Genomic DNA, 16,438 nt, shown 5'->3' on the forward strand with positions numbered 1-16,438 from the left:
GCAGCAAAGGGAGCCACAGCGCCCACCGACGAGCCATGGCGGTGGACGAGCCGCGAGCGCTCCTCGCCCAAGGGATGCAAGCGGAGACCGTGGAGCAGCCCGCCCGTCCGCCCGTGCCAGAGCTCTGCCTGGTCTGCGGCGCCGAGAGGAGCGGCCGGGAGAGAGGCTGGGTGAAGGGAGGGGCTTCTTGGGCCGGCGCCCCGGCCGCTGGGCTGGGCGGAATGTGCCCCCGCCTCCATCTCCCAGCGGACATCCGACGGGTAGCCCAAGCCCCCGCGCCTGGGGGTCCTCTTCCCTGCCCGACCCCCGCGAGCAGCTCCTCCCCTCGACAACTGCGCACCCGCGCAGCTCAGCCGGGCCTCAGTCGACTCGTCGGGGAAATGGGAAGCAAGCAAGGAAGGAAGGCGACCCACACACGGTACCTCGTGGGCGCAAGGACAGCACTCCGGGTATGCTGGCTGCCCAATGCTGGGAATTAGCGGGCGTTGCTTTTCTTCTGTTGAGACAACTACACCAAGCAGGATACAACACTTGGATCTACACTACTGCTGCTTTAAAGCACTTTATAACAGTTTTATAGCGCTTTAAAGCAGTAGTGTAGATCCTGCTGGGCATGAACAGTTGTCAAAACCGTTATAAACAGTAGTGTAGATCCTGAGTTCAGACGACACGCGGATCAACGGTTGTTTCCCATTCTGTTCCTATTACCACCCCCCCACCCCCAGTTGATTAGCGTGTCGTCCGAACTCAGTTTGCGCCCGTGAACCTAGCTTTTCTGCTTAAACTTCCAGTCTTAGGAGTGTGAGCGGAGCGCCGTCTTCTGGGTGGAAAGGCGCGGCTGGCCTCAAATCTATAAACGGCTTCCTTCCATCAATCTTCATTTACAGTCAACAAGACCATTAGCACATCATGTTCCATATACACATATTATTAAAAATATGTATTAGTAAAATAGGGGGATTTAAAAAAAAACTGGAACAAAACAAAACCAATCACCAAACCCCAAACGGTGTGGTGTAGTGGTTAGAGTATTGGACTGGGACGCGGGAGATCTGGGATCTGGTCCCTGCTGGACCATGGAAGCTCACTGGGTGACTTTGGGGCCAGTCACAGACTCTCAGCCCAACCTACCTCACAGGGTTGTTGTGAGGATAAAAATGAAGAGGAGAAATATGTACGCTGCCTTGGGTTCCTTAGAGAGAGAAGAAAGATGGGATATAAATGTAATAAATGTAATAAATAAATAAGCAGTAAAAAAATTCCCGGCAAGGAATAAACAGAATAAACGACAAACTCGCTGGTTGGTGCTCAACGTGGAGCTTTCTTAGGATGCAATCCTATGAATGATTAGACAGAAAAAGTCCTACAATTGGCTGGGAAATGCTGGGAGTTGTAGGACTCCCCCCCCCCGTCTAAAGATGTATAGGATTGCACTCTTAGCCAGAGCAGAAGCATCCAAGCCTGCTGCATTCCAGCATGCTCCCCCGGAGGCTGAAGGGAAGGTCTGGAGGGACCCGAAGCCTCGCCCGATCCTGAAGACTGGGTCGAGGAAGGAAGGGTTTAAGGTGCAATCCAGACGTTACGCTGCAGACGCATGTAACTTCTCTCTCCCATTCCGGTCTTGTTTCTTCAGTGCAAGCAGCTGTGAGATGCCCCAATTGGGAGCGATAGAGGCTGCGAGGGCGGAGCTGTTTTCCCAATTAAAGTTCCACTCCCCACAAATGGTTCCCGCCCGCTACACACACTTGTTAGTGGGGTGGGTAAGAGAAAGAGAAGTGGAGAGCTTATGCATACCCGGCATGAAAGCCCCTTCGGGAAAGAGGCCTAGTTTTAAAGAGCAGCACATCCAAAACGAAACAAGAAATCTCTGCCTAGTGGGGCTGTGATGTTGATTGTCCACTGTCCTAGGATCCTGGAAGGACAGGCCTGCCACCCTTAATCTCTTCTTGGCCTGCCACCCTTAATCTCTCTCTCTCTCTCTCTCTGGCTGAGTTCGGACCACACGCTAATCAAGGGTTGTTTCCCATTCTGTTCCTATTAAACCCCCCTCCCCCCGTTGATTAGCGTGTTGTCCGATTTCAGCCTCTCTCTCTCTTTTTTTACTTAGAATCATAGAATAGTAGAGTTGGAAGGGGCCTACAAGGCCATCAAGTCCAACCCCCTGCTCAATGCAGGAATCCACCCTAAAGCATCCCTGACAGAGGGTTGTCCAGCTGCCTCTTGACGGCCTCCAGCAACTACATGCTGTAAAAAGACTTGCGAATTCATCACCAATGAACTGATGGACATTTATAGCTGCCAACAGGGCAATGTGGCTGCAAGAAAGGCAAATGCTATTTTGGGCTGCATTAATAGAAGTATAGTTTTCAAATTGCATGAGGTACTGGTTCCTCGCTATTCGGCCCTGGTTAGGCCTCATCTAGAGTATTGCATCCAGTTCTGGGCTCCACAATTCAAGAAGGATGGAGACAAGCTGGAGCGTGTTCAGAGGAGGGCAACCAGGATGATCAGGGGTCTGGAAACAAAGCCCTATGAAGAGAGACTGAAAGAACTGGGCCTGTTTAGCCTGGAGAAGAGAAGATGGAGGGGAGACATGAGAGCACTCTTCAAATACTTAAAAGGTTGTCACACAGAGGACGGCAAGGATCTCTTCTCGATCCTCCCAGAGTGCAGGACACAGAATAATGGGCTCAAGTTAAAGGAAGCCAGATTCTGTCTGGATGTCAGGAAAAACTTCCTAACTGTTAAAGTAGTGCGACGGTGGAATCAATTACCTAGGGAGGTTGTGGGCTCTCCCACACTAGAGGCCTTCAAGAGGCAGCTGGACAACCATCTGTCAGGGATGCTTTAGGGTGGATTCCTGCATTGAACAGGGGGTTGGACTCGATGGCCTTATAGGCCCCTTCCAACTCTACCATTCTATGATTCTATGATCTTGAATATCCATATTAAAGAGTAACATCCATTGAAGATAGAAGGACTGACTTCTGAGTAAATGTGCTAAAGATTTCACCGAATCCCACTTTTAGTTGCTCTTAGAATATTAAAGTTAATTAAACTACTTTAAATGTTAGGTTTTTGGTTTTTTTTTATGTACCCCCTTCTTCAGCCAGTTCAGAAAGCTTACTGGCATAATTAAAACATAATAAAGTAATATAACGTAATAGTGTTCACCTATGATTCGTTTATTTCTTAGATGAAAAGCCCTGTGGAGCTTTCATGAAACAAAGTGTTGCGTTTCTTGCTTCTCAGCCTTTTTAGGGCTGTGCTAAGCAGGTCTGCACAGGAACAAACCCCCTGAGTTCAATAGGACTTACCTAGGGTGACCCTATGAAAAGGAGGACCGGGCTCCTGCATCTTTAAGAGTTGCATTGAAAAGGGAAGTTCAGCAGGTGTCATTTGTATATATAGAGAACCTGGTGAAATTTCCTCTTCATCACACCAGTTAAAGCTGCGGGTGCCCTGCCCTCTTTTAAATCTGCTCACACTAATATAGATTCTGCAGCTTTCACTGTTGTGATGAAGAGGGAATTTCACCAGGTTCTCCTTATATACAAATGACACTTGCTGAAATCCCCTTTTCTATGGAACTGTTAAAGATACAAGAGCCCTGTCCTTTTTTTCATATGGTCACCCTAACTTACCTCCAGGTAAGTGTGTGTATAGGATTGCAGCTTTTTGTAATATGGCAATATCATGGTCTGTGGAACTCCCTGCTGAAAGATGTGATCTGTTGTCAGTGGTATTCCAGACTGAAGTAACAGAGAGGGGGAAATCATAAACCAAATAAGAATGCAAACTCAGACTTTTCAGGGTCTCCCCAAGAGGAAAAAACCCAAGATCTGTAGTGTGTACAATTATTGTATTTCTTTATTTAGAATTCTGTTTATTCAAAGCGGCTTACAGTGGAAATCCATAAAACACTGTATATTGGAACGACGGTGATATCAAACATGTAGATTGGCGTTCCCCAACCTGTTGCCCTCTGGACGTGTTGGACTACAACTCCCAGCATGGGTGTTGTAGTCCAACATGTCCGGACAGCAGCAGGTTTGGGGAATGATGACACAGATGGAGGGACCTAACCCTGGAAACTGATTCAACTCCAAGACTTTAGCCTTGGCCTGCTGACCTAAGGACAGTAACGAAGATGGTGCCATTGAGCATGTGCAGAGTGCATTTCATCCTCCGCTGGGCAGGCATCACCCTGTACGCAATGGAATCTTGGCAGCTGGAGGAATGCAGAACCTTTTCCAGTGAGGTCAAGACCTCTGGCTTGGAGCTGACCGAACAGCAGAAGGGGGTCCTCCGTGGGCAGGCAATAAAGCACCCCTGCCCATAATCCACCAGCAATATCAGCTGAAGACCTGGGTCACTCCTGCAAGTGAGGAATGTCCGGCTGTGATGTGTGGAGAGAGTGAGAAAGCCGGATCAATGTGGCGCAATGAGAAGACGGCCCGCTTGTGGCCCATGCGGCGCCACTAATGTCCCCCCCCCCCGATGAATTGGGCCGAGTGCCAGGCCACAAACATCTGCAGGCTGAAAGAGGCGGGGCAGGGGTGGGTGTATGAGTGAACAGCTGACTGGGGGGCGGGAAGAGAGGCGTGGAGCGCTTCTGGGAGCGTGACGGAGCTGGCGCCTGGAGCTCATACATCACCGGAGCATGGAAAGGCGTTTCGCATGGGGCCTGGCGGAAGAGCAGCTAGCTGTAAACAAAGTGGAGGGGGGACTGCATGTGAAGGGGGGGACTGCAACTCCTGCTGGCTGGGGATGATGGGAGTGGTAGTCCATACCTCTGGAGGATGCACAAGGACAGGGGATCAAGGCTTCTGAAACAGAAAGCCTCTCAGCAGGGGTGTTTCTAGGAACTTAAAAAATGGAGGGAGGGGCACCTATCCACTGGGATCAATGGAAGGATTCCCCCCCCCAGGCTTAACTGCCATGTGAAGGGGGGGGATTTTGGAGGGGGGCACAGAGGAGGGAGAGTAATTCTTCCCTCCCCAAGTGTGATCCCCCTGGAAGGATCCCCCTGGATGGTAACTGTGTTTAGGAAAATTCTCAGCACTGATGGAGATATTTTCTTCTAAGATGAATTGCCATGCCAGCCAGGGGTGATTTGGAGGTGTGTGTGTGTGTGTATTGCTGTCAGAGCGATCTCTCTGGCTACGAATACCCAGTGCAATCCTAGACATGTCTACTCAGATGTAAAACCCATTGAGTTCAATGTGGCTTACCCACAGGTAAACGGGGGGTATAGGATTGCAGCCCCCATTGGTTCGTTAGGCCTGTGCAAAGCATTTCTGATTGTCCAGACTCGGCCAACTTCTTCTGGCTGCGTTCCCACAACCTGTTGCCCTCTGGATCTGTTGGACTGCAACTCCTGCTGGCTGGGGATGATGGGAGTGGTAGTCCATACCTCTGGAGGATGCCAGGTTGGGGGAAGGCCAATCTATCGATTCTGTTCAACATTGAACAGAATACATAAATTTATGTATTTACAGCATTTCAGCCCCCCCCCCCCCCCAAGAAGGACTGGAGCAGATTACAAAAATGGCTAACGAGACAGCCGCTGGCTACAGATTTGCAATCTAAAAGTCATGACACAAAAGGAAAGGAGATTGGGAGGCAGGAGGAAAAAGCAAGCCCTGGGGTACCACTTCTTAGTTTCAAAGTTGCTATTGGTGTTCTTTCTGGAAGAGAAGAGTGAAACAAACTCCGTGCAGCTACTCCCTGACTGGTCAATGTATAGTGCTACGTTTGTGTGTCCCCCACTGCTCCCTTGCCATGCTGATCTTCTTTGGTTTTTGGGTGGGGTTGGGCTTTCCTCCACCACAGGCATTTAAGCAGAAGCTGAACAGCTGTCTGGCTGGGATAGCAGTTGCACCGCCTGCATTGAATGGGGTGGGGTGGACTAGATGACCTCCATGATACTTCCCAACTCCTTTTATGAGCCAGCTTCTAAAGCACCTGAAACAGTGGAGGCTGGTGGCTCAGATGTCAGTGGGGTGGTGAATCCACTTCGGGTTTCAGTCCGAAGCGGATTCACCGCCCCACTGACATCCATTGACCGTAAACTGTTGCCTGGTGCCCAAATAGAGGAGATAACAAGGCCCATCACCCAGCCTACTCTAACCTCCCCCCCTCGTCCTCTGTCCCCCCATTTAGGTGTTGTAACTAAGGCAGCAAAGTCCGAATGGGCCCTAGGGCCATGCCTGAGGACACGAATGGCATTTTAATGAGATCACACGCATCATGGCTCCTGACAGAGGAAAGAGTTCGCAGAGGCCAGGACGGGCCCAAGGGTGCCATCTAGTGTTCATTTATTGCACTCCCTCCTAGCTGACTTTGGAAATATCCGGAGATCACGCTGCCCTTATACAAATCTATGGTGTGCGCACACTTGGGATACTGTGTACAATTCTGGACACCGCGCCTAAAAAGAGAGAGGATATTGTAGAGTTGGGAAAAGTGCAGAAAAGGGCGACTAAAAGGATCAAGGGGCTGGAGGCCCTATGAGGGAAGGTTACTACAGTTGGGATTGTTTAACTTGGGGGGAAAAGGAGGCTAAGGGGAGACATGATAGAGGGGTACAAAATTATGCATGATGTGGAGAATGTGGATAAGTAGACATTTTTCCACCCTCTCTCATAATACCAAAAAACCAATGGGGTCATCCCATGAAGCTGAGTGGTGGCAGATTGCGGACAGATCAAAATAAGTCCTTCTTCACACAGTGAATAGTTAAATTACGGAATTCACTACCACAAGATGTAGTGATGGCCTCCAATTTAGATGGCTTTAGAAGGGAATTGGACAAATTCCTGGAGAAGAAAGCTATCAATGGCTATTAGTCTTGATGGTTCTGTGCTACCCGCCACTATCAGAGGCAGTATGCCTATATACACCGGTTGCTGTGTAAGTTGCTCCAGTCCTCCTCCTCCTTCTTCTTCTTTTGGGCTGAAATGCTGTAAATACATAAATTATAGTCACCCAATGGCAATGTTGAACAGAATTGATAGGTTGGCCTTCCCCCAACCCAGCATCCTCCAGAGGTATGGATTACCACTCCCATCATCCCCAGCCAGCAGGAGTTGCAGTCCAACAGATCCGGAGGGCAACAGGTTGTGGGAATGCGGCCAGAAGAAGTTGGCCGAGTCTGGACAATCAGAAATGCTTTGCACAGGCCTAACGAGCCAATGGAGGCTGCAATCCTATATTCCACGTTTACCTGTGTGTAAGCCCCATTGAACTCAATGGGTTTTACATCTGAGTAGACATGTCTAGGATTGCACTGAGCATTCGTAGCCAGAGAGATCGCTCTGAAGGCAACACACACACCCCACTCCAAATCACCCCTGGCTGGCATGGCAATTCATCTTAGAAGAAAATATCTCCCTCTCGTCCTGCTCAAAGCCTCTTTCCTACATCTGCGTCTTTGTCCTCCCTTGTGCTGGTTCCACCCATGTCAACAAGCGGCCTCCTCCCAGATTTGGGCTGGCCTGTTCCATGGGCTGGCCCCCTCCCTTGGGCCTGCCGGTGGGGACTGTGGGATGCGTGGGGGCCGGCTTCTCCGCAAAAGCATTCATGAGGATGAGGCAGGGAGAGTCTGTGACCCTGGTTCAGAGGCATCACGCAAAAGTTAGGACAGCCTTCCCCAACTTGGGGCCGGTCCGGATGTACTGGACTACAATGCCCGTCATCCACAGCCAGGGTGCTGGCTGGGGATGCTGGGAGTTGTAGTCCAGCACATCTGTAGGGCCCCAGGTTGGAGAAGGTGAGTGCCTCTCGAATGCAGCACAAACTGCATTAGTGCCTGTATATTGTCTACACAGCATGCCCTGGAAAGATGCTACAGTCTGCTGGTCTGAGGCCCAGTATTGGGCAAAAGGCGGGATACAAATACATATAATAATAATAATAATAATAATAATAATAATAATAATAATAATAATAATAATACAACCCTGCCTGGAGAAAGGTCCAGGTTCAATCCATGGCAACTCCAAGCAGGGCTGGAAAACCTCTTGCCTGAAATCCTGGAGAGCCGGTGCTGCCAGTCAGTGTCAACAATACTGGGCTTGATGGACCAAACGTTTGACTCAGATTAAAGCAGCTTCCTATGGTGTCTCCAGGTAGGTTTGGAGAGCCGCTGCTGGTGACTGTAGACCAGCCTTCCTTAACCAGGCTGTGGGTGATGGCTGTTGTAGTTTGACACCTCTGGAGGGACCCAGTTTGGAGAAGGTTGGTGTAGACCAAGAACAGGGAACCTCTTTCAGCCCAATGGTCAAATTTCAGAGAAGCTCTTGAGGGAGGGGCAAATTCCAGTGGTGGGCAGGGCTGAAGGCAAAATGGGTGGAGCCAAAATACCCCAAGGATGAACATATTTCAGCTTCAGGCTCTTGCTGTCCGTAACTAAGAGCTTCTCTACAGGAGCGATTTATTGCACACTCACGACTGGCCACTCACAGAAGTTTGCATACAGGTCCTTTACATGATACTACTAACCTCCAGGACATCTCCCGCACCTTCTCCTGATAATCTCGCTTTAAAGAAGATAACGTAGTATTTTAAATCATAATGGGATATATTGTGGGCCTCTAGATGGCACTGTTTCACTTAACTTTATGGAGCATTGCCAAGAGGGGAAGTTTTCAATTATAAATCACATGGTTGGCAAAAGAGTCGTAGTCAATGTGGAATGACTTCAGAAGAAGAAAAAATGGTAAGGGTGTGTTTCCCCGCCACCCTTAATGTAGAGATGCTCTAAGCCTGAGAGGCATTTCTGGCTTTTGGAGTGTGGGGGAGGGGGGAACTTCACACAAGCCAGGTTCTGAACCTCCTGGTGTAATACTGAGCATGATGTACCAACAGTTTGTACTGCGTCCTATGTCCCCCTAGGACAACTTTCCTATTAATTTTAGAGCCAGCCAGTGTTCTGCAATGGTTGGATCACCATCATGTCTGAATGCCCCCATGCATCCCACCCCCTGCTGTATCTGCAAAAAACCAACAGCTTAGAATCATAGAATAGTAGAGTTGGAAGGGGCCTCTAAGGCCATCAAGTCCAACCCCGTGTTCAATGCAGGAATCTGCCTTAAAGCATCCATGACAGATGGTTGTCCAGCTGCCTCTTGAAGACCTCTAGTGTGGGAGAGCCCACAGCTTCCCTAGGTCATTGGTTCCATTGTCATACTGCTCTAAAAGTCAGGAAATTTTTCCTGATGTCCAGCTGGAATCTGGCTCCCTGTCACTTGAGCCCATTATTCTGTTTCCTGCACTCTGGGAGGATCGAGAAGAGATTCTGGCCCTCCTCTGTCAACTTATCTGAATAAATAGGGACAACAGCTGATATGGCACTGGAAACAATCTTGCACAAAGTCAGAGTAGCTGGAGCAATGAACAGGAATGTATTTTTTTTAAAAAAAGGAAGGGAAAATGACACATCACATTTTTTAAAAAAATAATATTTTGTTCCTTACAGAAAACATGTGTACTCTTCTCAGTAAGCTGCCTTGGTAGTATGATGGTATACTCAAGGGAAGGTTATTGAATGCTATAGATAAAAAGAAATAAAGCACCATTCTTTATAAGTCTACTCAAAGGGAAATCCCTTTTGAGTTCAATGGGGATTACTCCCAGGTAAGTGGGAAAAGGATTTCAGCTGAACAGTGCAATCGTATTCATGCTTACTCAGATGTATCATGGAGTTCAATGAGATTTACATCGGACTGAGCTCGACTTGACAGACTGAGAACGCAGCTCAATGAAAATGTCGACCCAGGGTGTGGCAGCTGTGAAAAAGCCAAATGCTGTGTCCTGTGTAATTAGGAGAGGAATTGAAAATAAAATGGCCAATACCGTACTGAGGGAAGGTTGCAACAGCTGGGATTGTTTAGCTTGGAAAAAGCTGAGCAAGGGGAGAATTAACAGAGGTGTACAAAATGATGCCTGGCGTGGAGAATGTGGTCAGGGAGACATTTTTCTCCCTCTCTCAAAATACTAGAACCCCAAAGGGGTCATATCCCATGAAGCTGATGGGTGGGAAATTCAGGACAGATCAAAGGAAGGACTTCTTCACACAGCGCAGAGTCAAACTAAGGAATTCACTTCCACAAGACCTAGTGATGGCCGTCAGGGTGGCTTTAAATGGGGTAAGACAAATTTCTGGAGGAGAAGGCTATCAATGGCTATTAGTCTGGATGGTTCTGTGCTACTGCCAGTATCAGAGGCAGTGTGCCTATGTACCCCAGTATCTGGGGAACATGGGTGGGATGGTACTTTTGCACTCCTGCCCTGATTGTGGGTTTCCTGTGGACCAGTATGCTGGATTATATGGAACCGTGGTCTGATCCAGCACGGCTCTTCTTATATTCTTCTTGCAGTCTAAGCAATAGGTTTAGATTGTGTCCTAAATGTATTGGGTCCTAAAAGTGTTAAATGGATGGTTGGTGATGTGAAATATCTTAAGTAAGTAACATTTGCAGGGGCGAATGGAACCAAATCAACCCGAAGAGCTTCCTAGAAGATGAAATGTTCTAAAGAAGCAATGATTGATAAATTGTTAGCCAAACGGGTGCTGAACCTATTTTGGGGATTGGGTTCAGCACCTTGGATAGCTCTTTTAGAGGTTCTGTTGGTTCTGGCTAAAACCCAGAATGGAATCACCACCCCACCACAATCGAAGCCACCAGCCGCCACTGACAGCGTCCCCCAGGACGAAACTCCCGCGCGGAAGAATATTCATGAGCAGCGGGCGATGAATATTCACGAAGGGGGCGCGGCCTTGTGGGGGAGCGTCGCTCGTCCCGCCTTGCGAGGGCGACGCTTGGGAGAGCCCATTGCCCTCCGTCGAAGGAGGGGGGGACAGATGGTGAAAAGAAGAACGCGGCGTTATTCCACAGCGGGACCCAGACTTGGCTGAGTGATGCAGCCATGCTGAAAAGTTCCTGAAGGTCGGTCGGTAGGAAGGAAGGAGGTACGACGGGCGTTTTGCCTTTCCTTTCCTTTCCCCCTCGCGGTCAGAGAGATGGTTCCTCCCTCGCCGCGGACTACGTTTCCCGGCATGCTAAGGAGGCGGGGAACATCTCCGCGCGTGCGCAGAGCAGGGGCAGCCGCGAGAGGGGCGTGAGGTGCGCTGCTCCTGCCGGCCGCTCAGTCAGTCAGTCAGTGCCGGCGGCGACGGCGGCAGCAGCAGCAGCAGCAGCAGCGGCGGGGCGAGCGGGCTTGGCGTGCGCCGTCGGTCCGTCGTGAGGGTCGCCTCAGCAGCGGACGCGCCGGCCGAGCGAGAGCGGCGGAGAAGGAGGCGAGGCGGCGGCGGCGGCGGCGATGGGCGCTCGGGGCGGCGGGCGCAGGGTGGTCCTGGCCGGGCCGCCGCCGCCACCGCTGCTGCCTTCGCCGCCCTCGTGACCGCCATGGAGCTGGAGCCCGAGCCGCCGCCCGGCACGGCAGGCGGAGGAGGGGGAGGAGGACGGAGGCCGCTCCCGCCGCCGCCGCCCCCCCCTCCCCCGCCGCCGCCGCCCCCCACGGGACACCCTCTGCCGCCCCCCCCACCGCCGCCCCTGAACGGTAGGTGGGCGCTTCTTCGCGGGGGGGGGAGTCAGCGACCACCACCCCATAACAAGATAGGAGACACCCCCCTCGCAACCCACCTCGGGGTGGGGGGCGGCGAGGAGGAAAAGGAGCTCCAACACCCCCCCTTTCCTGCCCCTCCTGCTATCTTCCTTTGTGGGGTTCAGCCTCGGAGCCCCCTGGAGTCGCCGCCCTGCTTCGGGGGGGGGGTGCAGAGCAGAGGAGAGCAGCTGCTCGGGGGTGGGGACCCTCCACCTTCCTCCCCTGGTTTCCCCCTCCCTCCTTCCCAAACCAGGGCTGGAGTCTCTCCCCCCCCCCACGCCTTGCCAGGGGTCCCTCCCCTTCTTCTCCCCTGCCTCTGGTGGGGTCCCCCTGCCGCCTCTCCTGCCTCTGCTAGAGGAGGTAACGGCGGTGGTGAAGACCCTTCCCCCCTCCAATTGCCGCCTTCCCCCCTCTCCCAATCTTGACTGGGAGCCCCCTCCCCACTTCCTTCTCTGTCAGCTGATGGAGCCGAAGACCCCCTTTTCCTTCCTTCATTCCTTCCCCCCCCCCCAAAGTCTTGGCTTGGATCCTTCTCCCCGCTTATTGCTCTGTCACCTGGTGGAGGCGGAAAGACCCCCTTTTCCTTCTATCGCTCCCCCCCAACTCTTGGCTGGAGATTTCGGCCCCCACTCTTGGCCGGGATCCCCCTCCCCACTTCTTCCTCTGTCAGCTGCTTGAGTTGGTAGGGGCAAAGACCCCCCTTTTCCCCTTCCTCCCCCCCACTCCAAATCTTGACTGGGACCCCCCTCCCGACCTTTCCTTTCTCTTGTCAGCATCTCAGAGACCCCTCTCTCGTCCCCCCCCTTTCCCCTCCTGCTGCTGCTTCTCCCCTTTTCAATTATGCAGGGTGTGGCGTGGGTGGGGGGTTATTCCACTGTAAATGGGGCTCCCCCACCCCTGCCCCATCCTTCCCTCCCTTTGAAGGCTCCTTCTTCCTCCTGGAGCCACTTCCTCTCCCAGCCGGCCAGTGATCAATCTCCCAGTCTCAATGGCGTTTTGAATATTTTATAACACCGGGATTCTTCGACTCTCCCTCTGCTTGAAAGGCAGGAGGGATCAATAAAAAATCCTCCATACAAATGCAAGGAGACCTATATTGTTATGGGAAACTTTGCTGGGAAACGGAAAGGAATAAATATCTCCCTCCCCAAACAAAACTACCCCTTTTACCACCCCTAGCTGCCTCCCTCCTTTCTTTTCTCTTCTTTCTCTTCCCTCTCCCCTTTCTAAAACCTCTTGTGGCGTGTTTTGCAACACAGATGAGCTCTTTCTTTTAAAATCCTGAGTTCTATTATCTGTGTTGTAATTCAACTCCAACTAGATTTTGAAGATTCCTCTCTGTCGCTCTCCCACTTAGGCTCTCTCACTTAGGTAATCGAAATCAACGAAGTTTAAACTTAAATCTGCTGCTCCACAGTTACCCCGATCCAAAACACCCACTATGCTTGTATCATTTTTTTTTCTTTTTCTGCAGTGGGACAGAGTAGTATTGAAAAGGAGCTTGTGATTTAGGTGATCAGGACTGTGCACGAAATAGTAGTGGTTGCTTGCTAGCCTAAACTGGGTGGGGGCTAGGGAGAGGCTACATTTGGTGCTAGCAAGAGGAAATGTGGTTTTCTGGCTTTTCCAGGAGAACTGGAACTCGCATGGCAGTTGCTTGTGCCGGCACTTTTTCCTACTGGCTTTTAATTGCACTTTCAGCCCAGTGCTGTGCATCTTTCTAGGGAGGTCAGCTTCGTTGTGGCCAGTGGGTCTCACTCCTTTGTAAGTGTGTTTAGGATTGCAGCCTTACTCTAGCTGTAAAGGTGCTTAAAATGGTTCCGTTGCACGTTGAGTTCTACAGCTACTTCAGCTGCTTCTGCGCTTTGGTTATACCCAGCATAATTCTGTCTTTGAAAGGTTGGCGTGCTTAATATTTTGCACTTGAATTATTGTAAACTGCCATAAATTAGACTACCTTTTAATGCTCTTTCACTGTCTAGGCATAAAGTTAATTGAAATGGTACAATGATGGTTAAAATGAGGACTTTTAAATTGACTCTTCAAGCTCCTAAGGCTTTAAGAGATGCATTTGTGCTGGCTGCACTTTCATTCACAATCTCCCAGTTTCCAACCTCAATGTTGTGTTTTCGGTTGAATTTTCTCGGGATGCCATGCAAAACAGTTCTTCCCCGCTCTTAAAGAATACATAAACTTGAGTATTTCTGGCGTCTTATTGAAGGACAAGGCGCCCATGTAACAGGGCCTTTCCCCTGACAAGTGCACTGTTTGGGGCAGGCATTCGATAGTATTTCAAAAGGATGATGTAACCACCTATTAGTTTGTTGCTTGCCCTAAAATGTGAAATGCTTGCAAAGTATTGAGACATGCATGGCTTGGTCTTCAGTCTTTCTAAAATCCTAACAGGAGGGGAGATATCCACTTGCCATAGGGACAGAACCAACATCAGTAGGCTCTTCAGCACTCAATAAAGGTGTTAGGCTAGGCTGGGGTGGAAGCAATTCCTGGCCTCAGATGCCAGCATGGAAGCCCAAAACCTGAACTGTAGCAGTTTTCCATAGCCTTTCCTATAAAACAGCCACTAAAGGTTCACTAAATAAGGTAACTTATGCGTTCCAGTTTGTCACCCTGCCACTCCCTGCCTGGGCTCACATGATGTTGGTTGCACTCTTGTTCCCTTAAATAAATGTCACCTTTGCAATGAGTCCCTTGATGGCTGGCTGGAACCATTTCTGTGTGTTGGTTCTTCACAAGAGCGGGATGCCTACGTGTAAGTTCCCATTTCCGAGTTGCACGTAGTTAGCAAGGCAATGCTCTCCGTTTCGCACAGGCCTCCATTCTCTTTGCTGCCTCCTGTTAAGAGTGCAAAGTTAAAGCTACTGTGCTGCTCACGGAGAGCATTCAAGGCCCAGTCTCCCGCCCTTCCCTTTTTTGGGTGAGTGTGTGTGGGGTGGTGGTGGTATTTTGCCACCGTAAATGTCAATTTCTCCACTCTCTGAATGTTGTCTCTTTAAGAATATGCTTGAACGCAGAGAGAGGGGAGGCCTAGGCTCAGAGGAGTTATATAACAAAATAGTTGGTTATCTTATGTATCTAGTCTCCTGTTTTAGGCGATATGTCGGATCAAAAGGCACATAAGGAACGTGGCTTTCGGCACAGGCTTCTGCCTCATAGCTGCTGCCGAGTAATTGACGGGCTGAAAGTGAAGGCCCTGCTCATGTTTTAGTGAGATTAAACCAATTTAGTACTGGTTTATCTGAAGCGCCTTTTATCGCCTTTTATTTACAGAAACATAACAATAACTTTGGTCATTTTGTGCTCTTGCATACTGCTTTTCTTCTTGCAAGCAATCATTGAGGTGGCTTGGAACAGTCAATGCAGTTGGGAAAGTTACCATTCGGAGAACGCTCGTTCTAGAATTTGCTATCACAAGCCTGACTGAAGCAGACATCTGGAAAATTATGTCCAAGCGAGGCTTCCTTTGGTCATACTGAGGGTCCATCTAGTCCAGCACTCCGTTCACACAGTGGCCCACTAGCTGTCGGCCAGGGACCAACAAAGCATGACATGGTGCGACAGCACTCTCCAACCCATGTTCCCCAGCAAGGTGTACACAGGCTTACTGCCTCAGATACTGGATGTAGCATATAACCATCAGGGCTAGTAGTAGCCCTTGATAGCCTTCTCCAGGAATTTATCCAACCCCCTTTTAAAGCCACCCAAATGGTCTACATCACTACATCTTGTGGTAGTGAATTCCATAATTTAACTATGCACTGTGTGCAGTTGTACATCCCTTTCTCTGTCCTAAATCTCCCACCAATCAGCTTCATGGGAGGACCCCTTTGGGTTCTAGTATTTTGAGACAGGGAAAAAAATGTCTCCCTATCCACATTCTCCACACCAGGCATAATTTTGTACACCTCTAGCAGATCTCCCCCTTAGCCTCCTTTTCCCCCAAGCTAATCCCAGCTGTAGCAACCTTCCTTCATAGGGGAGATGCTTCCTCCCCTGGATCACTTTAGTTGACCTTTTCTGCACTTTTTCCAGCTCTATAATATCCTTTTTTAGGTGTGGTGACCAGGACGGCACACCGTATTCTAAGTATGATCACACCATAGATTTGTGTAAAGGCAGTATACGATTCCTTTTCTTATAATGCCTGACATAGAGTTTGCTGTCTTTGCACCAGCCACACGCTGGGGTGGACATTTTCATCGAGCTGTTCACAGCAGTGGTGGGCAACTGGTTTCTCTCCAGATGCTTCGGCCTACAATTCCCGTTAGCCTGAGCCAGCACAGCCAATAGTGAGGAATCATGGGAATTGTAGGCCAAGGCTTCTAGAGGACCACGAATTGCCCACCCCTGCTCATAATATTTGGGTGATGCTATTCACAGGAATGTAAATATGGTGGTAGTTAATGTCTCGGGTTCAGAGATCCTGGCCCGGTTTGCATGATCACAGGGGTGGTTAACCAGTCCCCGTAGCTGATTAACCATCCTGTGTGTACTGGCTAATTTTATGGAATTACCCTCATCGGGCACAGGTTCGCATGTTTAAACCCGGTAAAAGTGGCTTGTTGGGGTGGATAACAAATGACCCAGAACCCATGGCCTGCGGTAGGGTTGTGGAGTGGTTTGTTAACCACCTCAACAAGCCACCCTTACTGGGTTCAGATGGCACGAAAAGCCATGGCAGTGGTGTGTCAGTTTGGTGCTTGTGGGTGATCACACGAACCAGTTCATTGTGTTCCGGCTGCTTGTTGCTTGTGCTCTTTCTCTCCCTTCGTTTTGCGCAGACAACTCTCCCATGTATAGGATTCTTCAG

General features: G+C 50.0%; 1 protein-coding gene across 2 annotated transcripts in view; it reads left to right on the forward strand.

Moving 5' to 3' along the window:
• The first annotated feature begins 11,542 nt into the window (after positions 1-11,542).
• NR6A1 (nuclear receptor subfamily 6 group A member 1) overlaps positions 11,543-16,438 on the forward strand; it is a 111,470-nt gene continuing 106,574 nt past the window's right edge. For both annotated transcript variants that reach the window (XM_063144488.1, XM_063144489.1), the window contains exon 1: positions 11,543-11,565. The gene's annotated coding sequence lies outside the window, so the exon portion shown is untranslated. The remainder of the gene's footprint in view (positions 11,566-16,438) is intronic.

This window comes from Elgaria multicarinata, chromosome 19, assembly GCF_023053635.1.
Source record: "Elgaria multicarinata webbii isolate HBS135686 ecotype San Diego chromosome 19, rElgMul1.1.pri, whole genome shotgun sequence".
Taxonomy (NCBI): domain Eukaryota; kingdom Metazoa; phylum Chordata; class Lepidosauria; order Squamata; family Anguidae; genus Elgaria; species Elgaria multicarinata.